Here is a 23316-nt window from a genome sequence, read left to right as displayed (position 1 = left end):
GACTATTGCAAACAGGTTTCACAACGTCGTGAAACCGTTTTTTGGCCTTCACGCCATATTGTCCACTCATACCATGGGCATGGATAATTCTGCCCATGTCTTTGAACCATCTCAAGCTGCCCCTGATGGTACCAGCCAATCAGCAATGTATATGAACTTGATGCTTTTTGCGCCCTTATTCCTTATGACCTTTCTACAATATTTAACATGGTTGAATACAGCATCCTGTACCAATGTCTCCACTCTGTCATCCAGCTTCATAGGACAAGAGTGCACTTTGACTCCACAGTCCTCTTGACCAGCTATTTCATATTCATACTCTAACCCTCTTCTGGAACTGATCCTCAGGCCACTACTGGAGGGTTGATATTCACCTTGCTGAAATGCTGCCCTTGGAGATGCATCAGATGCCTGCTTCTTATGCAGAATATATTAATGAGGCCAAAAGGCCAATTTCAGGCAGGCCTTGGGCCTTCTGTTGGCCAAGGAGCTGATATTTTGGTAGGGGTTAAAGGTAATGGCTTCAATATCCCTGACGGTGAGCTGAAGGATGTTGGAATTCACTGAACAAGCAGTCTGACAGTACAGAAGCAAATGAAAGAATGCCTGCAGCTTGCCCAGAAAGTATTAATGAGGCCTAAGGACTAATCTCAGACCAGCCTCAGCCTCTAGGTTGGCATGATTTCATTCCTATATCCAAATTTAGCAAGTGCATCACAAGCAATGATTTGCTTTCCTCCTCTGCCCCATCACCTTTGGATTCTATCCTTGACCTCCACCTTCTCCTGTCCTGATGTGACATCATCCACAGGTATGGGGTCAGCATCCACATACTAGCCAAGGCCACCCAACTCCAACAAAGCCACAACTTTTAATTTGCCTCTGTGCTGTCAGATTGCTTGTCCAATGAATCATAACCTCCTCCAGCTCAACATCAGGGATATTGAATTCATCATTTTTAACCCCGAGCAAAATTTCAGTTCTTTTGCCACTGATCCTTTGCGACTGGGAGGCCCAAGGCCAGCCTGAAATTGGTCCTTAGGCCTCAGTAATATTTTTTGCAGGCATCTGTCACACCCCCACAGGCAGTTCATACAATTTACTAAGTTGAATATTCACTCGTCTCACCAGTAGTGGCTAAACAATTAGGCCCAGGAGAGAGATTAGATGAGTAAGGGCTGATCATGAGGACTGTAGAGTCAGGAGAACACTCCTGTTCTTCCTGTCTGCACTCTGCACTACAATTCTATTTTGAACATTTTTAAAATGTTAGCTTATCTACTGATGGCTGCCACTGTTTAGGCTGCAGCAGCTATTGCAAAATTCTGACTAGAGAAGGACTGGCATCTGCTTCAATCATAGGAAACCAATTTCCAGAGGGGTCCTGGTGTTAGGCCCCTTATTTACATATCTAATGCCTTCTATTTTTAGGCAGAAGTATGGGATGCCTTAAAATTGAGCCAGATGAATTTAGCAACGGTCTCAACACCTTAACAGATTGTCATCATTGCATCCATTTTATGTCTGAACAACGGTCACATCATGTACGAATTTCTTCTCTATATTTTCTTAACTTACACAATAGCTCAATTGTCAAGACGAAAAAGGGCAATGAGTGAACAACTAATCTCTTGCAACCAATTAATTATCTCAGCCCAGATTTATGAACCAACTCTGACAAGCAATCTGATCTCCATTCCACTAAATGGTAAAACAGAGTAGAGAATCAGAAGGACCAAGGTGGGCAATACACAAGTCTTCAACAGTGGGAGGACAAGTTAATAAAAGCTATAAAAAAGAGCATATGGGATCCCAAGATTTCAAAATAGGTTATAGAGTATACTAGCAAAGGGGTAAAGCTAAACCTATACAATTTATTGGAGAGTCCTGGGGGCAGGCTAAAGATGTTGCACACAGGTCAGTCACGTTTAATTGTCCCACCTCCCTCCTACTCACCAGATGATCTATAGAGATGTCTCCAGCTCTGCTGGAGATTTCTTTCTTGATTTTTAGATACATGGTCAAGCAGGGAGTAAGGGCGGGGCAATGCTTTATTTGGAGTACTCTGGGCTTCTCAAGTGGCCCCTGAATAGAAAAGCAAGCCACTTCTTTTCAGTTGTAGTGCTATGTCTGTTGGCAGCCCAGTGGGCCCCATAGAGGCAACTCTACCATATTATCACCATCTTGGGTGCCTTACCTTACAAGGACGTCAAGGCCACGGGGAGGTGAAAAGATATTCACAAGCATGACGCCAAGAATGAAAGGCATGAAGTAATAAGAGGAGATAGTGAAACTACAGCTCTCCATTAGTACGAAGAAGTTAAAGATAAGATCTGATACACATGTTCAAAATTATAAAGGCCTTTGATAAGATAAATAGAGGAAAAGATTTCTATTGGAGCATAAACTTAAGCTTTATCACCAATAGAATGAAGGAAGAGTTAGGAGAATTTATTTTTCATGGTAGGTTATGGAATGTGTCCAGAATAGTGGTGGAAGAAAAATCCATGAAAGCTTTAAAAAGGGTAGATAAGCATTTGAAAACGAGTGAGGAATAAGAGTTCAGGAGAAAAATGCAGAGGAATGGGAAGCTAATCATTCATTTAGAGAATTGGCATAGGCAACGATAGGCCAAGTGACCTCCCACTGTGATGTATCTTTTTCTAGTCGTGTTTAACTGAAGTGCACATTATACATTGCTCATGCTGCAGCTGCCAACCTGGATGATGAAAGGAACTGACCAAACTTCATGCTGCTCATATTATATATTCCTCTTGCCAGAATATTGAGTCTTCCTTATTTTATTGACTTTGGCTTACTCTTCAAAATGGCCCAAGTTGCAGACTGGGGCTGCATAATCTCGTTCATGGTCACCTAAGCAACTAGCAATGAATGGTAAACTGTACTTTGAGTATAATTCCTATGTTCATCTCCTAGCTGGTCTTGGTTCTTGGCATCACCATCTGTGCCAAGCAGAAATCAAAGGAATAACTTTAACCTAACATTCCTGCTGGAAACTATCGTGTCAGAATCAGGTCAACCTCCCATTTGACATCCAGTCTGGTAAAATTTTCCATTTCAAGTCAATGGAAATTAAAATCGAAGAGTGTAAAATGTGTGGCCAATCTGATCCTGTCAGGTTCTCACTGGATGAGTCAAGTTATAATAATTTCCAAAATTCTTCACTATAGGGAGAATGAAAGGGGATATTGGAAAGTGAATCAATTCACTCTCAGTGTACTCCACTTATCTGATTATTTAAAGGTAACTGTATTCTATTTATTTCAAAATTTTCAAAACTAAAAGAAGTAAGGCTTGCATTGATGTAACACCATTCAGGATCTCAGGATGTCCCAAAGTGATTTACAGCCAATTAAGTGCCTTTGAGGTATAGTCACTGATGTAATGTAGGAGACATGGCTGCCAATTTGTGCACAGCAAGTTTCCACAAAGAGCAAAGTGATAATACCCAGATGATCTGTTTTTATTATTATTGATTGAGGGATAAATATGGCTGGTTCCTGGTTTGAGTCTATTGCATAAAAGTTTAAGACCCACAATCACCATGAGAGTGACAGGCATAAGGTGGCCACCAGCACAATTTGAACTGATCTCCCTAGCCCACAGTTCACAAAGGAAGGTCACTCTCTCCCTGTAGAGACACAGGCTGGGATTTTCCTTGCCTGCTGGCATCGGGTGTGGTTGGTGACGTGAGCGGATTATATGCATGATTGGTTTCACAACGGCGTGGAACCAGTTCACGATTGTCCACTCAGCTCGCTGATGGCGGGCTGTGTTCTCTGTCATCGGACATCAGGAACATTATTGGAATACATCAGCATATCATTATAAGGCCAGCCCGCAACTGGTTTGTCCACGTACGTCGGAGGGAAAGCACACCGACATGTTTCACAACGGCACATAAGCAATGTGCAATTGGTGGGCTGCACTTCACTTGGGACTTCAAGACTTGTTTGCCTACCTTGCTTTGGTCAGTACTCGCAGTCATCAGCATCAGGCTTCACAGACAGCATCACATCATTTTTAAGGGACTCACAGCAGGTCTGTGTCTACCAGATCAGCCATATGTGGGTGGCTTTTCAATGACTACAGGGCTAGGGCTTGCTTTGTGTAGGGGGAGAAGTGGCCTCAGGTAAGGGAAGAGGCTGCAGGATGAGGGCTGTACTGGAGAAGGAGGGTATCCCAGGGTGTGTGTGGGGGCACATGTTGGCCTGTACGTACAAGATGGCCAGTGGCCTCAAGATGGTGATGCCTGAGGAGGCAGCCTATAGAGCAGATAAGGCCAGATGGACAATGTGAGAGTATGTGTGTGAGAATGGGTGATATCTCATGAGCTGGCAGTGAGTGAGATGCCAGTGAACATGTGATGGGCTTGAGTGTGTGAGTTTAGAGTAATGAGATGGTTGCCTTTCTCTGGCAGCACGGGTGAGATCATTCGTCCTCTATCTGCATTGGATAGCCAACCTCTTCTGTGCAGCATTGGCATTGATCACACTATCATCACCTACCAAGCCAGAGTGATAATGTTGCTGCCTCTCCTGCAGCCAGAGCTGGGTTAGAGGGCATCACTGCGGGCCTCCATGCCATCCAAAGGGTGCTTGAGGGCTGCAGTCTTTTTGCCTTTTGGGGCCATGTCTTTTTTGCTGCAGTCCTGGGTTGGAAACACAGAGCACGGCTGTACTTTAAATATGGCGCCCGACGTGATGAAGTGGCAAGGTGACGGCGTGGCAGGTGAATCGGAGCTGGCCCACCATGGAAACGGCGTGCTTCCCAGAACAGCATAAATAATGTGGCAGGTTTGGGACGATATGGCTTGAAAACCCAACATTGCGGCCGACGTTTTACCTGCCCACTACCGCATATCGTGCAAATCTGGGATAATTCTGCCCACAGTGTGAAGATGCTGGTTCTCTGACAGCTAAAGGTATTTCACCCTTCCCCTTTTCCTGTAGACTCTGTGCAGGATAGTGTCTTCACCTACCATGGACTGGCTGTTGTTGTTGTCTGTCTTGTTCCGGCCCCACAAATATCCCCATCTTCAATGATGAGGAGCCCAGCACATCAGTGCAAAAGATGAGGCTGAAGCATTTGCAAAAATCTTCAGCCAGTGTGGCCGAGTGGATGATCCATCTCAGCCTCCTCCAGAGGCCCCCCGCATCACAGATGCCAGTCTTCAGCCAATTCAATTCACCCCATATCAAGAAACAGTTGAAGGCACTGGATACTGCAAAGGCTATGGGCCCTGACAATATTCTGGCAACAGTATGGAACACTTGTGCTCCAGAACTTGCCTCACCTCTAGTCAAGCTGCCCCGGTACAGCTACAACACAGGCAATGTGGAAAATTGCCCAGGTATGTCCTGTACACAAAAAGCAGGACAAATCCAACCCGGACAATTACCGCCCCATCAGTCTACTCTCCATCGTCAGTAAAGTGATGGAAGGGGTCATCAACAGTGCTATCAAGCGGCACTTGCTTAGCAATAACCTGACTACTGATGCTCAGTTTGAGTTCCACCAGGGCCACTCAGCTTCTGACCTCATTACAGCCTTGGTTCAAACATGGACAAAAGAGCTGAACTCCCGAGGTGAGGTGAGAGTGACTGCTCTTGACATCAAGTCAGCATTTGATCGAGTGTGGCATCAAGAAGCCCTAGAATAATCAGTAAGGGAATCAAGGGTTATGGGAAAAAGGCAGGAAAGTGGAGTTGAGAATTATCAGATCAGCCATGATCTCATTGAATGGCAGAGCAGACTCGATGGGTCAGATGGCCTACTTCTGCTCCTATGTCTTAAAACTGGAGTCAATGGGAATCAGAGGGTAAACTCTCTGCTGGTTGGTGTCATACCTAGCACAAAGGAAGATGGTTGTGGTTGTTGAAGGTCAATCATCTCAGTTCTAGGACATCACTACAGGAGTTCCTCAGGGCAGAGTTCTAGGCCCAACTATCTTCAGCTGCTTCATTAATGACCTTCCTTCCATCGTAAGGTCAGAAGTGGGGATGTTCGCTGATGGTTGCACAATGCTCAGCACCATTCGTGACTGCTCAGATACAGAAGCTGTCCATGTCCAAATGTAGCAAGACCTGGACAAATCCAGGCTTGGGCTGAACTGGCAAGTAACATTCACATCACGCAAGTGCCAGGCATGACCATCTCCAACAAGAGAGAACCTAACCATCGTCCCTTGTCATCCAATGGCATTACCATCACTGAATCCCCCACTATCAACATCCCAGGGGTTACCATTGACCAGAAACTGAGCTGGACTGGCCATATAAATACTGTGGCTACAAGAGCAGGTCAGAGCCTAAGAATCCTGCAGTGAGTAACTCAACTCCTGACTCCCCAAAGCCTGTCCACCATCTACAAAGCACAAGTCAGGAGTGTTATGGAATACCCTCCCCTTGCCTGGATGAGTGCAACTCCAAAAACACTCGAGAAGCTTGATATCATCCAGGGTAAAGCAGCCCGCTTGATTGGCACCCCATCCATAAACATTCATTCCCTCCGCCATCAATGAACAGTGGCAGCAGTGTGTACCTTCTACAGGATGCACTGCAGGAGCTCACCAAGGCTCCATAGGCAGCACCTTCTAAACCCACGACCACTACCATCTAGAAGGACAAGATCAGGAGATACATGGGAATGCCACCACCTGGAAATTCTCCTCCAAGTCACTCACCATCCTGGCTTGGAAATGTATCGCCGTTTTTTCACTATCGCTGTGTCAAAATCCTGGAACCCACTCCCTAACAGCACTGTGGGTGTATCTACCCTACAGGGATTGCAGCAGTTCAAGAAGGCAGCTCATTACCACCTTCTCAATGGCAGTTATGGATGGGCAATAAATGCTGGCCTAGTCAGTGACACCCACATCCCATAAATGATTTTTAAAAATTCCTCCTCACTGGAGGAGCTTCCTCAACCTCTAGGTTAGCCTTCTCTCCAGACTCCCTTCCCTCTCACCCTCTCACTTATAATGTCAGCCTATAAAAACTAAAGAAATAAAGTCCACTCACAACCAAATGCTACAAGCAGTCATGGTCCCGTTTGCAAGCCTTTTCATCTAGCCTTGTGATACCTCCTCATACCTGATGTAAATCACTCCTAACTGTTTTCCCATGCGACTATAGGGGAATGGAGTGGGCAATGTAAAATTGCAGTCAATTATGTAAACTCAATAGCCTGCGAAATTGTTTTTTTCAAATGGTGGACAGTCTTCCGATTTTGGTGCCCACTTGCCTTTTGCATTATCTGGAACTGGCAGGATGAGAACGGATTGCCGACCCGACGTCATCACGCCATATTTTATGTAAGCGTAGGGTGGTGGCCTGTCTGTTTTACAGCTGTAACATCCAGCTCCGGGTCTATTTATCCCAGTAATTGCTGAAGAAAGGGATAATAAGAATAATAAAAAGGAATTTTATTATTTATTTTAAGAAGAATTGATTCTTTTTATTTGGATGTGGAAGAGATTTCCCCTAGCATGATTCATATCTGAATATCCCTCCTTAGTATCCTTTTAAGACCGTAACCTCGGACTATTTAGTTACTATGATCCCCAATGACAAGCTGAATGAGCCTGATTAGATCTCAGGAAACAAATTGTCCTTTCTTTTTTTCTTATTATTGGTGGAAACAAATAATTAAGGAGCAGTTTTGAATTAAGATTAATACAAACATACAACAAGTGATGAACAAGAAGAGATCGTCTGGTCTACCTCACACCATTATGATAATTTGTGCATCACAATATACACACATTCCATTCTACGCTAAACCAAGGCATGGATTTTGCAGTCAGTGGTGAAGCAAAGATGTTTGTCACTGTCATGTTTTTATAATGATATAAAGGCACCAATCACGTTGTGGGTTCATTTATCTAGACCAGGTACATAAGAACATATGTACATGGATTGAAAACTTGAGGATATCAGCAACAGAGCTGTTTGTGCTGTGTTATGCTTGCAGGCCAAAATGAAACAGAGACTGGATTACACGACACGCCGTCTAGTGATATCATGCGCTATCCCTTAAAGTCATATTACGACATCCACCGGCCTCAAAGGAAAACCTCTGTGGTGTTTCTTTCCCTTTCCTGGCAGCTGTTTAAATCTGGTGCCAAGTCAAGGGGCAGCAGCAGTGATATCAGCAAACAAGTAAGCAACCAATCCAATTGAAGTGTTCACAAGCAGCCACAAAACAGGAAGTTAAAAAAAATCTTTCATATTTAATTTAATTTTTCAGACAGTGAAATAAGTGTTTGACTGCATTAGCATTGCAGACAAAACAAAGATAAGCACACTTTTGGAAAAAAAAGAAAAAGGTTCTGTTTTTAATAGCATGTGAATTTTTTTAAACAGTGTGGAGAAATTTGACATTAAATAAAATTAATTACTCAAGGCCAAAGAAGGCATTTAACCGTAATTATGAAGTTTGTTAAAAAGCTGGTTACATCTCATTCGACATTAAGTTACTTTTTAAAGTGTTTTTACAGCAAGGCTAACAGTGTACAGTAGAAGTTTTCATCAATTATATTATTGCAATGGAAATTGTTGTCTGGGGGAACCTCTACAGTGTGCCTTATTGAGGAGTGTAGACTAACTGACAGTAGCTTCTGGGTTTCTGTGTTATTGTGCACACATCAGAACTCCCAAAGTTTCTGTCAGTTTCAGTGTAATAATGACAGTGAGTGCTGACAGTTTCATCATCATTGCCACAGAAAAATCTGGGCCCACGTGATCTCCTGGGAGAGAAGAATATAACAGATAAAAGCTCAGGCCAAGTTGTGATGAAAAAATAGCCTGGCATTTTTCTCTCTGACCCCCTTAGATAATTGGAGCTAGTCCAGAAAATCATTCTGACTCTGATAATTCTATACACAACCTAACCTTTGTACAAGATGATTTCCTCCCCAGCCAGAAGCAGGTCCAGCTCTCACTGCACTCTACACACTTTTTCAGAGGTCCGCTATGGTCGAGGAAAGGAACCTGCTCCTGACTTCTAGTCTACATCTGGTCTTCTAAAACTTAAAATTGTGACTCTCGATCCTTCCTAACTATTTAATTGGGACAAATTGTATACTCAATCTCAATCGATTCCCTTCATTATCTTATAAATCTCTATTCACTTTACGGTTATTTCCATTACAGACATGGGATTTGTTAAGACTTCTTACATATTGGCTAATTGCTCTGAATCTTTAGGAACTGCTGGAGCAGTTAATAGAAAAGGCAAAAGCTGCTTTTGCCCGATATAGCCCTCAGAGTTCATTATCTCTGCCATTGAAGGTGGGTGGAGGTATATCTCAAAAAACTGATGGATTTCAACAGAACTTTGTACACAAAAAGGGTATGGCCCAAGAAAGAATTGATTAGTTTTTGATGAAGATGCAGATCCGGACATGGATCCTAGATTTTTTTTAAAGGATCTAACATTGATAGAGCAACTCGACTTTTTAAAAAAATGTTGTGGGCTGTTTTCTTTAGAACGCTGTTGATTGTTTTAGAATGTTGTGAATTGTCTCAGCTGCTGTGGTGGGATTTGTCACAGATGTCAAAATGTGAGCAGAGTATTCAGAGCAGCTTGTTGGATGTGGGTTGGCCTTAATCCTTCTCCGTGAGATGGAAGCTCTTAATAAAAAAAAAAATTCTCTCAACTTTGTAGTTACCGAGCATCAACCAGGCAGGTAAAAGCCTCAAGGAAGAGTTGCACAATTGTAATAATATTGACTTAACATATTGTGGTGGAGGTATGCGCTCGACTGAGTGCTCTCTTCAGTTGTTTATTTATGTTATGATGGAGATGCCTTATACCTTCAGATGCTTGTCTAGAACTGTAGCAAAGATCTTTAACAACTGTGGAAGGTCAAAACTCAAAAAATCTTTTATACAGTTAAGTGAAAAATCTCCATTAATATAAGTCACTGGGGAGAAATGTAGGGTTTTCAATGAGTGCAGTGAGCATGACATTACATTGTAGAATGAGTTTTGTCGAATCTTACAAATGAATTGTGTGCTTAGTGTACATGATTTGAAACACAATAGTTTCTTAAACGCACCAATCATAAATTTTTGACTCTCAATATTTGACTGAGAAGAAGCAGTTATTTAAAAACTTAGTCCATAAAAAGAGAAAAATAATTGCAATCTGCCATCAGCTCTGAATTGTTCTCATTATCTCTGCCACTGGAGGTGGGTGGAGCTAATATTTTTGCCCTTTTTAGTCTGTTTCTCTGTAAACAATATATTTCAAAAACTAATGGACAGATTTCAACAAAACTTCCCAAGGAAAGACTGATTAGTTTTTGGAAAAGATGCGGATCTGGATCCAGATCCTAGAATTGTTTAAAGGATCTGTTAACATTAGATACAGGACCTATTGACATTTTTTTTAAAGAATGTTGTGGGTTGTTTTATTTAGAATGTTATTGATTGTTTTAGAATGTTATGGATACCAGTTACTACAGTAAGATTTGTCATAGCTGTTAAAATGTGAGCAGAGTATTCAGAGCAGGTTTTTAGATGTTGATTGGTCAGAAGCCTCCTTGGTGAGATGGAAACTCTTAATAAAAATAATTCTTTTTTCAGCTTTGTAGTTACAGAACATCAACTAGGCAGGGAAAAACCTCAAGGAAGAGCTGTGTGATTATAATAACATTGAGTTGACACAATGCAGTGGAGTTATGCACTCTTCGAGTTGCCTATTCACTTGGTAAATTATGCCTTTGCCATTATTTTGAATTCTGAGTTATGCAGCCATTTTAGGTTCTGGAATTTTGAAGTGGTGAGAAGCAAGCATTGTTCTAATCTGATTGATTAATGAACATAAAATTTACCCAACCCAACATAAGTTTATTCATAGATATGTCGACCAGTTGCGCAGATTTAATCCAATGACATTGCAAACCATGAGAACAAGGCACAAGCAGCCTACAATAATTGCCTAGAAATTTAAATTGTTTTTAATTCATTTCAGGACTCTTATCCCTCTATTAAACAAAAACAGTTTTCTTTCTGTCCCAAGTGCATCATCCCATTCTGACCAAAAAGACAGCCAGACAGTAAGTTCTACAATTAGTGTCCTTGAACTGGCTGTGAGGGGAATGTTCTGTGTTCAGGTGCTTTTGCCCTCTCTATTTTCTCCATCTTCTGTTCTTCTTTCACAGTTTTAAGGAAGCACCACAATCTCAACTCAATGGGTGTGAAATTGGGATCAGTGGCACCACTCCCTGTGGGTACATGCAGCACTGCCGACCATGGCTGCATTGCTCATGTAGCACACCAGCTTGAGAAGAACACTTGCGTGGGCGCCGCTTACAAGCTTCGGAAACAATGGAAGTGATGAAGTCATGACATCACACAGCCTTACCAGCTGATGTGATGCCCATTTTCCACATTGGAACCACAGAGGTCCAGTCAACAAATTTGCATGCCACTTAACAAAGGTTGAGCGTTTAGCTACAGGATGTATTAATTATAGGCCAGTCAACAAGGTGCAGCTGAGGTCCTTTTGACTAACTTTTGCTTAGGTTGTGTTTGTGGATATTCAGTGCTGTGCATTTGGAGTTGATTTCTAAGAGCTGGTGCTTACAGTCAGGGAAGACAGAGGAATATCTGACCCAGGTAAGGTGGCTGTGGTGGCAGTGTCTCTTGATCTGCAACAGGACCAGGATATGGAGCTGAGGATGCAGAGGGGGGAGGCTCAGTGAAGAGGGAAGAGGAGGGTGGCTGTCCGCAGAAGACCCAACCCACCAAGAGTTTTCAGAAAACAGTTCTCCAGCCCTCACCTCACCTAGGAACAATGAACTGAGGTGACTCAGGTTCAAAAAGTTGGTAGACACTGAGCTGTGGCACCTCCTACAATCCAGCCAGGGCCTCACAGCAGGTTGGAGACTGTTGTAGGGTGTTGGATACCATTTGGTAAGTGTTAATGAAGTCTTCATTGTCTGTATGTATTTACTAACTACAAGAAATATATACATATACACAGTAAAGTGCTCAAGCTAGGAAATGTCTCCATGCTTGCTTGTGCACACGGCTCTGTCCAACACTAAACTGACCACTAGGTGTGGGTCATGTGTTCACTTATATCACTGCGTGGATGGGGTCTTTATTTTGTTTCAATGATGCACACGGGCCGTCAACATTGTAGCTGAGCTAAATTTATTGATTACACATTTTTCTAACAAAAACACATATCTCTGCAGAAACGGAGTTCTATCAAGATAGGCTCCAACATGTGCTATCTGACCTTCAACTCCCAGGTCAGATGATTCCCTATCTAGTATAGAGTACAGTACAGTATCTAATACTGGAATCCACTACCACAGTCAACTAATATCATGACATTTCCCTTTTAAAAAAAAACTTTTGTTCAACTTAAGTACACAAAGTCTCTTATCCATTCTTTCTCACTCTGTTTTGATCAGTCTTTTTTGTCTTTTACTCATCTATTTAGTTTTTTCACAATTCTTTCACTGGAAGTTCTGAATGGTGACAGAGGTGTTTTTGAAGTACAATGGGCCTTCTCCAGCTCTGTATCACTATCAGCCCTTGGATAGTTTTCAGGACTCTCAGGTTATCTGTTGCTTCACTGGTGCATTCTGGTTTTTGATCTTCAGCTACTCTTTCTCGTTCAGAGCAGGGTTGCATTTCATTTGTTTTCCATAAGTATTTCTGGTTTCTCTTGTACTGTTGTCTGTTTGGAATCTGCACTATGTAAAGCCTTGGTTCTCCCATGATTCCTGTGACAACAGCAGGATTCCAGGTTCCTTAATATGAATCCTCACTGTCTTTCCCATGTTCAAGTCAAGCAGAGGTCGGGCACCTCAATCAAAGTGCTGTTTCTGCTGTCTCAGTTTGAGCAGGTCCTGCATGCGGTAGCTCACTGGCTGTGGAAATAACAGTTGGGGCGCAGTTGGAAGCTTAGTTCTTAGTCATCTTCCCATCAGGGACTGTACTGGAGATGATCCAATGCCCTCTAATGGAATATTCCTGAAATCCAGCAGAGCCAGGTAGGGGTCTCTTCCGTCTACCTTTGCTTTCTTCAACAGGTGTTTTAAGGTCCGCACGGTATGTTTCAGCATTCCGTTGGACTGGATGTTTGGGACTTGACATAGTGTGGCAAAACTCCCAGTCCTGTGCAAATTTGCAAAACTTGGTGCCTGAGCATTGTGGACTGTTATCTGAGATGAGCACTTCAGGTTTGCTGTGGCAAGCAAAAATTGATTTTAAATGATTTATTACAGTGATGCTCTTACTATCATTGCTCAGCAGCACAGCCTCAAAAAACTTTGAGTAATAATCTACTGCTAGTGGATACTTACTGTTGTCAAATACGAATAAGTCCACTCCAATTTTCTGCCAGGGTCTCTCTGGAACACTGTGGTTGAAGTGGTTCTTTTTGTTGCAACTTACAGTACTTCTGGCACACTGCACATGCATTCAGCATTTCCCTAATTTGTGACTCCATTCCAGACCAATACATTACATCTCGAGCTCTTCTCCTGCATGTTTCTATGCCGAGGTGACTTTCATGTATGCGCTGCAGCATTTCTTCCCTCTGTGTCTTTTCTCCCATGAAAAATATTCCTCCTGCTACATGAAGTTCCTCATGAAAGTTCCAGTGCTCTTCTATAGCAGAAGGGGTTCCACTCCGATGTATGGGCCAGCCAGTTTGCACAACCTGCTGCAGTTTTCTCAGGGTGGCGTTGTTCTTGGTCGTTTCCCTGATCTCATCCAGTTTGGTTACAGCCACAGGTAAGTTCTTTGTCACCATGTGAACCTGTGCTTCCGTTTCTTTATCCTCTTCCTCCGTGATGGGTAGGTGTGCACGTGACAGAGTGTCTACACTGGACATTTCCTTGCCCAGTTTGTATTTAATTCTGACTTGGTGCTTCTGTTATCTTTAGATTTTTGGTGGTGCACAGTTTAGGGGCTTTTTAAGTATCGTTTCCAAAGGCTGAATCACAGAATTACACAGTGCAGAAGAGGCCCTTTGGCCCATCGAGTCTGCACTGACACGTGAGAAACACCTGGCCTACCTACCTAATCCCATTTACCAGTGCTTGGCCCATAGCCTTAAATGTTATTATGTGCCTAGTGCTCATCCAGGTACTTTTTAAAGGATGTGAGGCAACCCGCCTCCACCACCCTCCCAGGCAGCGCATTCCAGACCGTCACCACCCTCTGGGTAAAAAGGTTTTTCCTCACATCCCCCCCTAAACCTCCTGCTCCTCACCTTGAGCTTGTGTCCCCTCGTGACTGACCCTTCAACTAAGGGGAACAGCTGCTCGGTATCCATCCTGTCCATGCCCCTCATAATCTTGTACACCTCGATCATGTCGCCCCTCAGTCTTCTCTGCTCCAACAAAAACAACCCAAATCTATCCAACCTCTCTTCATAACTTCAATGTTTCATCCCAGGCAACATCCTGGTGAATCTCCTCTGCACCCCCTCCAGTGCAATCACATCCTTCCTATAATGCGGCGACCAGAACTGCACACAGTACTCCAGCTGTGGCCTCATCAAGGCACTATACAACTCCAACTTGACCTCCCTACTTTTGTAATCTATGCCTCGATTGATAAAGGCAAGTGTCCCATATGCCTTTTTCACCACCCCACTAATATTTCCCTCCACCTTCAGAGATCTTTGGACACACACGCCAAGTTCCCTTTGTTCCTCAGAACTTCCTAGCATCATGCCGTTCATTGAATACTTCCTTGTCAAATTACTCCTTCCCAAGTGTATCACCTCACACTTTTCAGGGTTAAATTCCATCTGCACTTATCTGCCCATTTGACCATCCCCTCTATATCTTCCTGTAGCCCAAGACACTCAACCTCACTGTTAACCACCCGGCCAATCTTTGTGTCATCCACAAACTTACTAATCCTACCCCCCACATAGTCATCTATGTCGTTTATATAAATGACGAATAATAGGGGACCCAGCACAGATCCCTGTGGTACACCACTGGACACTGGCTTCTAGTCACTAAAGTAGCCTTCTGTCATCACCCTCTGTCTCTTAAAACTAAGCCAATTTTGAATCCATCTTATCAAATTATCTATATCCCATGTGTATTTGCCATCTTTATAAGTCTCCCATGTATGACCTTGTCAAAGGCTTTGCCGAAATCCATATAAACTACATCAACTACACTACCCTCATCTACACACCTGGTCACCTCCTCAAAAAATTCAATCAAATTTGTTAGGCAGGACCTCCCTCTGACAAAGCCATGCTGACTATCCCTGATCAAACCTTGCCTCTCCAAGTGGAGATAGATTCACTCCTTCAGAATTTTCTCCAATAGATTGCCTACCACTGATGTGAGACTCACTGGCCTGTAGTTCCCTGGCTTACCTCTACAACTCTTCTTAAATAGTGGAACCACATTAGCTGTTCTCCAGTCCTCTGGCACTTCCCCCGTGGCCAGAGAGGAATTAAAAATTTGGCTCAGAGCCCCTGCGATCTCCTCCCTTGCCTCCCTCAGTAGTCTGGGACACAAATCATCCTGACCTGGAGATTTGTCCACTTTTAAGCCTACCAACACCTCTAATACTTTGTCACTCCTTATATCAATTTGCTCAAGAACCTAGCAGTCTCTCTCCCCGAGTTCCATACCTTCATCCTCATTCTCTTGGGTGAAGATGGATGTGAAGTATTCGTTCAACACTCTACCGATGTCCTCTGGCTCCACCCATAGATTGCCCCCTTGGTCCCTAATGGGTCCTACTTTTTCCCTGGTTATCTTCTTCACATTGATATACTTATAGAATATCTTGGGATTTCCCCTACTTTTACCAGCTTTTCTCATAACCCCTCTTTGTTCTCTGTCTTCTTTGGAATTTGTTGTTACTGCACCAACGAAAAGTTCAGTTTCAATGTCTGTGTCAATCGTGTGCACTTTCTTCGATTTACACATCTTAGTGAAGTGATTTATTTTTTCACCGTTCTTACACTGCTTTCCATGGCTGGACAACTACGTGGTAAGCTGTATTCTGCATCGGCTGCATTTAAATGTTTTAATAGCATTTTTATCTTCAGACTGTCTATTTGTTCTTTGCTGGGGCTGTTTCTGTTTAACTGCATCTAACTGCGCCTTATCATCTTCTGTCATCTGTTTAATCAGGCATTTCATTGTCTCTGCCGCTCTGCAGATATTTATTGCTTTCTCCAGCGTAAGATCAACTTCTCTCAAAAGCCGTTCTCTCAGAGTGTCATTTACAATTCAGCAAATTTTTCTATCTCAGATGAGTGATTCTTCAAGTTCTCCAAATTCACACAATTTAGCTCATTTTCTCAGCTCAGTTACGTACTGACTAATGTTGTCACTGCCTTGCGTGCATGTAAAAAAATCGATATCTTTCATACTTGATGTTTTTCTTAGGGCTGCAGCAGGCTTCGATATTTTCCATTATTTCTTTCAAGTAATTTTGTTTCTCATCACTTTCAAATGTGAATGTGTTATAGACTTCTAGGGCTGCTTCCTCTGCTACGTGAAGAAAGTTGGAAGACTGTACCTGAGGGCCTTTTTTATCACTGCCAGTTGCTGTGAGGTACAGCTCGAATCACTGCCGGGATCTCTTCCAGCTTTTGGCAAGATTTCCCTCCAAACTGAGCTCTGTTGGTGGTTTCAGAACCTCCGTTGTTGTGTTCAATTTACAGCTGACACCATGTCTTGTTTTTTGCTTCAATGATGCACACAGGTTAACTTTATTGATAATTAATTTTCCTAACATAAACACATAGCTCTGCAGTAACTGAATTCGATCAAGACAAGCTCCAACATGTACGATATGACCTTCAAGTCCCAGGTCAAGTGACCCCCCTATCTAGCACAGAGTACCATATAATATCTAATGCTGGAGTCCACTACCACAATCAACTATTATGACAGACGGTACTGTACTCAGGCCCCCATTAACCCTATATGTGCCAAATCCTTATACTCACCTCCCACTAAGTCTTTATCCAATGTATTTCAAGTTATCCTACTTTACCCCTTGTATTTACATCATTATTAGTAACCCATCTGCTCCCTTCAAGTTTCTGAGTTTATAGGTTCAGGTGGTCTGGAGGCCTTAAAACCCTTCCATGTCCCATTTGCACTACGGTCGGAGGAGCGGTTGTGTCTGTCGTTGCAGGTAAACTCTATTGATTTGAAAGTTGTACTGGCACCTGGGCATATTTTCATCCCCTTTTTTCATTCCTTAGTAATGAACCACTCTTTGTAGTTTCAGCAGTTGTGGTGATAGGTAGTTGTTGATTTATCCCATTTTTCCGGGGTGTTAGAACATCGTGCTCATTTCCATGTCGTTTCTTCCTCTTCTTCTGTCGTGTGGGTTATTGTAATGTCTTACAGGATGGCCTTTCCTGTTATGAGGATGTGGTTTTTCAGTAAGCTCACAGTTGTGTTAGGCTGTGTGGTGTGCTGTCAGCAATGGGAAACTGCTACTTGATTCCAGCATCGTTTGTGGCACTGTCATGCTGGCCGGAGTTGCAGCGTTTGCTCTGTGGTCACAGTGTTCACCTCATCAACAGTCGTCTGGGCCGGAGGTTGAGGCTCTTCTGGTTGTTGGTTGCTCTCTTGTCTAACCTCCACTGGAGGCATCGTGGTAACCATCTGTGTGGTTGACCGGTCTGACCACAAGGGCTTTCTGGCACCTGTAATGAAAATGGACAAAACCTGCTCTTCAAAGAGAGAAGACAGTTCAGAACGCAAGTCCCAAACAGGATATTCTTTCTTGCTTGAGTTCTCGGGAACTTGCTGTTTTGTTTAATTTATGACAGCGGTTGTCCTGACATCTTCTGCCATTTTTAAGAGACTCGGGGCTACACAGGCATCTCTGCTCAAGAGAGGAAAAGACTGGTTACGGATCACATACATCAGCTCGAAGATTTGTTTGCTGCCATGCTTTAATGGTTCCAGAATCATGTTATGGCTGGAAGTCGTATTCCTCCAGGCCCATAGAGTGCTGTGACTGTTGTTAGAAGCCAGAGGTATCTCAGCACGATTCTTTGTCCAATCAGACCATAACATTGGCTCCCATATCCAATTTAAAGTTTGTGAGGTGCCATTAACTGAAATATTCGCATTCCAATAAGAAAATCCAAGATCTTTGACCTCGCCCAAGAAGCATGGCTGTGAGGCCTCTTGGCGTGCAGTCTCGACCTCATGAACCACCTTTGGGTCTTCTGTGCAATCAGATATTTTGGCCTTGCACAATTTGCCAAAGTGTCCAATTCTGTTACGCTGAAAGCATTGGGCTGAAATTGCAAGACATTTATCTCAGCTGTGGGGATGCTTTGTTCCACAGTGCTGGGATGGTCGCTCTGCTGGTCAGTTAGGACACTGCTTCCCTTGGCCTGGAGTGTCCCTGTTTCTGTGCTGGTTAATGAACTGGACTAGGGGTGTCCTTTGTACCATGGTTTACTTTCTCCTTTTAAAATTGACCTATGCTGCACACGGAGTTCAGACTGCTTAACAATCTGGATAGCTTTTCTGAGGGTTAGATCTTCCTTCAATTGCAGCATGCCTGAGAGTGCATTGTCTGCTACCCCTTCAACTATTCTCTCCCTGATAAATTCAAACTTTAGGTCTCCATATTCGCAGCCTTCAGCCATCCTGTACAGATAATTTTGAATCAGTCACAGGTTCTCCTGGCTGCTGGACATGCTTATTAAATTTAGCCCTTGCAAAGATTTTGTTGCTTCTTGGTTAAAATAAATATTGAACGATTTTAGTACATCTTTAAGTTTAGCTGATGACTTGTTGAATCCTTGTCTAGCAATAATGCCCTCCACTAATGGGCCTACCAAATAAAGTAGTGTGTTAACTTGTTGAGCTTCTGTCTATTTATCCAGAACCGAAGCAATCATGTATCTAATGAATCTTTTCCTCCAAAGTCCTCAATTATCTGATTGATCTGGGCCTTGGGCAAATCCAAATTGATCTGGAAGAGTGGATTTCTGATCCATGGTTAAAAAATTTTAAAATGTAGGTTCGGCTTTAAGAAGTTACTGAAGTTCAAGATGGCCTCGCTGTTCGTTAGAAGACAAAGGGTTTACCTGCGCTTGCTGGTTTTGGAAGGCTCCCATTGCAATGGCACTCATGTTCAGTCTTGAAAAAAAGTTTTGAACAATGGCTGCTTGAATTGGCTAGCTGCAGCATTCTCCATTTCAGCACTCTGCTTTAGGGTACGAAAGCTTCGAATCCTGGCTTTTGCTGTACTTTAAAGTGGATTCTTTAGTCACGATTCTTCCAAATTGATTAATTTATTTTCCCTTCTTGGAGCAAGCTCAAATGCCACATATTCAGGCCTGACTCAGGGTCAGGCTTTTCTAACAGAGTATTTAAATGGCAATTTCTCACCACTGAACCATTTAAAAGTTTCTCAGGATTTGCTGTCTCCTGGAACTTAAAAGTTTTAGCTCACCCAGCTTGGTCTGCTGACTCTGTGGGAATCGAACCTGAACTTCCTAGTCTTCTGCTACAGTGAGGAATTTTAAATTTCTGCCTTCAGCTTCTAAGCCTTTCTTTGGAGCTTTTTTCTGGCAATTTTATTCTGCAGGTCTGCTTCTCAAGCTTTCCTTCAGGTCAGAATGCTTCTTCGAATTTTCCTTTAGTCTTGCAGGATTTTAGTTTTTCTCTGCATTTTTTGCGAGTGTTCGGATTTTCCATGAGCTGCAACCATGTTGTATGGTGTTGGATACTGTTCAGTAGGTCTTAATGCGGTCTTTGTCATCTTAAGTAGGTTAAATGTATGCACTTATTAACTACAAAAACTATGTACATATATACAGTAATGGGTTCAAGCTAGGAGCTGTCTCCACTTTTGGTTATACACACGGCGCTATCCAACACTAAACTGACCCCTAGGTGCTTGACATGTGTTCTCTTACATTACTGTGCGGGTGCTACTGTACTCAATCCTACATTAACCCTATATGTGCTGTACCCTTATACTACAGGGGCATCCTGCCAGTGGCCTTTAAAGTCACTGCCAACTTTAGCTTTTTATGTTTCCCGGTCATTCCAGGTTGTAGTGAGAGATGTCAGCAATATTTTCCAGTGTGCCACCCATCACAGCACCTGGGAGATCACAGAGGCCAGATGAGGGCAGTTCATTGTTTTTGTCTTTGAGGAGGGGCAAAAGCAAAATAGTGCAGATGCTGGAAATCCAAAATGAAAACAGAAAATGCTGGAAATACTCAGCTAGCCTGGTAGCACCTGTGGAGAGAGAAACAGAGTTAATGGCCTGAATTTTGCACTTGTCAGGCATGTTTGATTAACTGGCAGGCAGCATGAAACACACGCTGAGAGACACTCAGCACTGCCAGTGGGAGTGGGAAAAGGGCAGACGCCGAGAAAAGTAAAGGCGAAACTGGGTGTTTCCAACAAGCTCCATGAAGGCTGACAACTGCTGTGGAGCTGCCACAGGGAGCTGCAATATTTTTCCAATGAAATTTGCACAAGGAAAATGCTGCAAACTCTCTCTGTAATGCAAATTCAAGCAACTGACAGCACAGCTCATAACACCTCAACCCTCAAAATCCTGGACATTTTATCCTGCCCTGGATCACGTATGAAGTGAAAACATGAAGGCTGCCTGGCTGATTGGCCCATCTGCCAATCGCAGAAGCGCATGGGCCATGTAAAATCTCTAATAATTTCCTCCTTAATGTTTCAGGTCACAGAATCACAGCATTGTTACAGCACAGAAGGAGGCCATTTGGCCCATCATGTCTGCACTGGCTCTCTGAATGAGCAAGTCACCAAGTGTCATTCCTCTGCCTTCTCCTCGTTATCCTGCATATTCTTCCTTTTCAGATAGCAGTCTAATTCCCTTTTAAATGCCTTGATTGAATCTACCTCCGCAACACTCTCAGGAAGAGTATTTCAGACCTTAACCCCCAATGTGTGAAAAAGATTTTTCTCATATCGCTTTTGCTTCTTTCACTAACTACTTTAAATCTGTGCCATCTTGTTCTCGATCCTTTCATGAGTGGGAACAGTTTCTCCCTATCTACTCTGTCCTGACTCCTCATGATTTTGAATACCTCAATCAAATCTCCTCTAACTTTTTCTTCAAGAACAACAGTCCTAACTTCTCCAAACTATCTTCATAACTGAAGTTCCTCTTCCCTGGAACCATTCTCGTGAATCTTTTCTGCACCCTCTCCAATACCTACACATCTTTCTTAAAGTGCAGCACCTAAATCTGGATGCAATACTCCAGCTGAGGCTAAACTAGTGCCTTATACAAGTTCAACATAACCTCCTTGCTATTTTACCTTATGCCCCTATTAATACAGCCTAGGATACAGTATGCTTTATTAACCACGCTCTCAATCTGCTCTGCCACCTTCAATGACTTACACACATATACACCCAGGTCCCCTTTAGAGTTGTACCCTTTATTTTATATTTTTCTTCCTTTCCATGTTCTTCCCACAAAAATGAATCACATACATTTCTCCACATTGAACTTCATCTGCCACCTGTTCACCCATTCCATCATCTTGAAGTTCTATACTATCCTCCTCTCAGTTCACAATGCATCAAATCATCTGCAAATTTTGAAATTACTTACATGAACTTTCACTAGAACTGGGAAAAGCTAGAAATGTAATAGGCACTGCCCACATTACTCTAGGTGTGATCTCATTAAAGTTCTATGTAATTGTAGCAATTCCTTATTCTTGTACTCTAATCGCATTGCAATAAAGTCCAAAATGCTACTTGCCTTCCTAATTGCTTGCCATACCGGCACACTAACTTTCTATGTTCCTTATGCGAGTACAGCAAGTCTATCTGAATATTCAAATGTAAAAGTTTCACACCTTTTAAAACATATTGTGTTTTCTCATCTTACTATCAAAGTGAATAACCTCACACTTCCCCATATTATACTTCATCTGCCACCTTGTAGTCCACTCACTTAACCTGTCTATACCTTTTTACAGTAATATAGAAGTAAAATCCTGCAGATGCTGGAAATCTGCAATAAAAACAGGAAGTGCTGGAAATACTCAGCAACTGTGGAGAGAGAAACAGAGTTAACATTTTAAATTGAATATTACTCTTCTGATGCTGCCAGACCTGTGAGTATATCCAGTACTTCGTTTTTATTGTATATCCCTATGCAGCCTCTGTGTGTCCTCTTCACAGTTTACGTTCCAAATTAACTTTGTGTCATCATACGTTACACTTGGTTTCATCCTCTAAGTAATGAGAGTAGATTGTAAATAGTTGAGGCCCCAGCACTAATCCTTGTGGCACTCCATGAATTACAGCTTGCCAACTTGAAAATGCCCTGTTTATCCCTGCTCTCTCCTTCCATCCAATTATGAATCCTCCAGCCATTATATTATATTACCCCCAAGTCCATCAGTGTTTATCTTGCATATTGTCCTTTTGGTGTGGCACCTTATTCAATGTCTTTTGGCAATCCAATCATACCACATCTATTAGTTCCCTTTTATCTACCCTACTCAAAAAACTCTAATACATTTAGCAAACACCATTTCTCTTTTGTAAAACCAGGTAGGCTTTGCCTGATCATTCTGTGATTTTCCAAGTACATTAAGACTTCCTCAATAATCCATTCCAGCATTTTCCTGACAACCGTTGACAGGCTAATTGGTCTGTGGTTCCCTGTTTTTTCTCTCCCTCCAATCTTGAATAGCAGTGTTACATTTGCAAACTTCCAATCTGACTGGGATCAATCTAAAATCGAGGGAATTTTGCAAAATCATAACCAGAGATCCAATATCTATGATAGTAAGGATATGCTTTCTCACTTCTTGGAGTCATACCTAGCACAAAGGAAGATGGTTGTGGCTGTTGGAGGTCAGTCATCTCAGCTCCAGGACATCACTGCAGGAGTTCTTCAGAGTGGTATCCTCAGCCCAACCATCTTCAGCTGCTTTATCAGTGACTTCCTTCCATCATAAGGTCAGAAGTGGGGATGTTCGCTGATGAGTGCACAGTGTTCAGCACCATTCATGACTCCTCAGATGCTGAAGTAGTCCATGTCCAAATGCAGCAAGACCCGGACAATATCCAGGCTTGGGCTGACAAATGGCAAGTAACATTTGCGCTTAGCAATGACCATCTCCAATAAGAGAGAACCTAACCATCGCCACTTGACATTCAATGGCATTACCGTCATTGAATCCCCCACTATCAACATCCTCAGGGTTCATCGACCAGAAACTGACTGGACCAGCCATATAAATGCTGTGGCTTCAAGAGCAGGTCAGAGGCTAGGAATCCTT

This window comes from Cetorhinus maximus, chromosome 4 (genome assembly GCF_964194155.1).
Source record: "Cetorhinus maximus chromosome 4, sCetMax3.hap1.1, whole genome shotgun sequence".
Classification (NCBI taxonomy): Eukaryota; Metazoa; Chordata; class Chondrichthyes; order Lamniformes; family Cetorhinidae; genus Cetorhinus; species Cetorhinus maximus.
Note: the sequence above shows the minus strand (reverse complement) of the source record.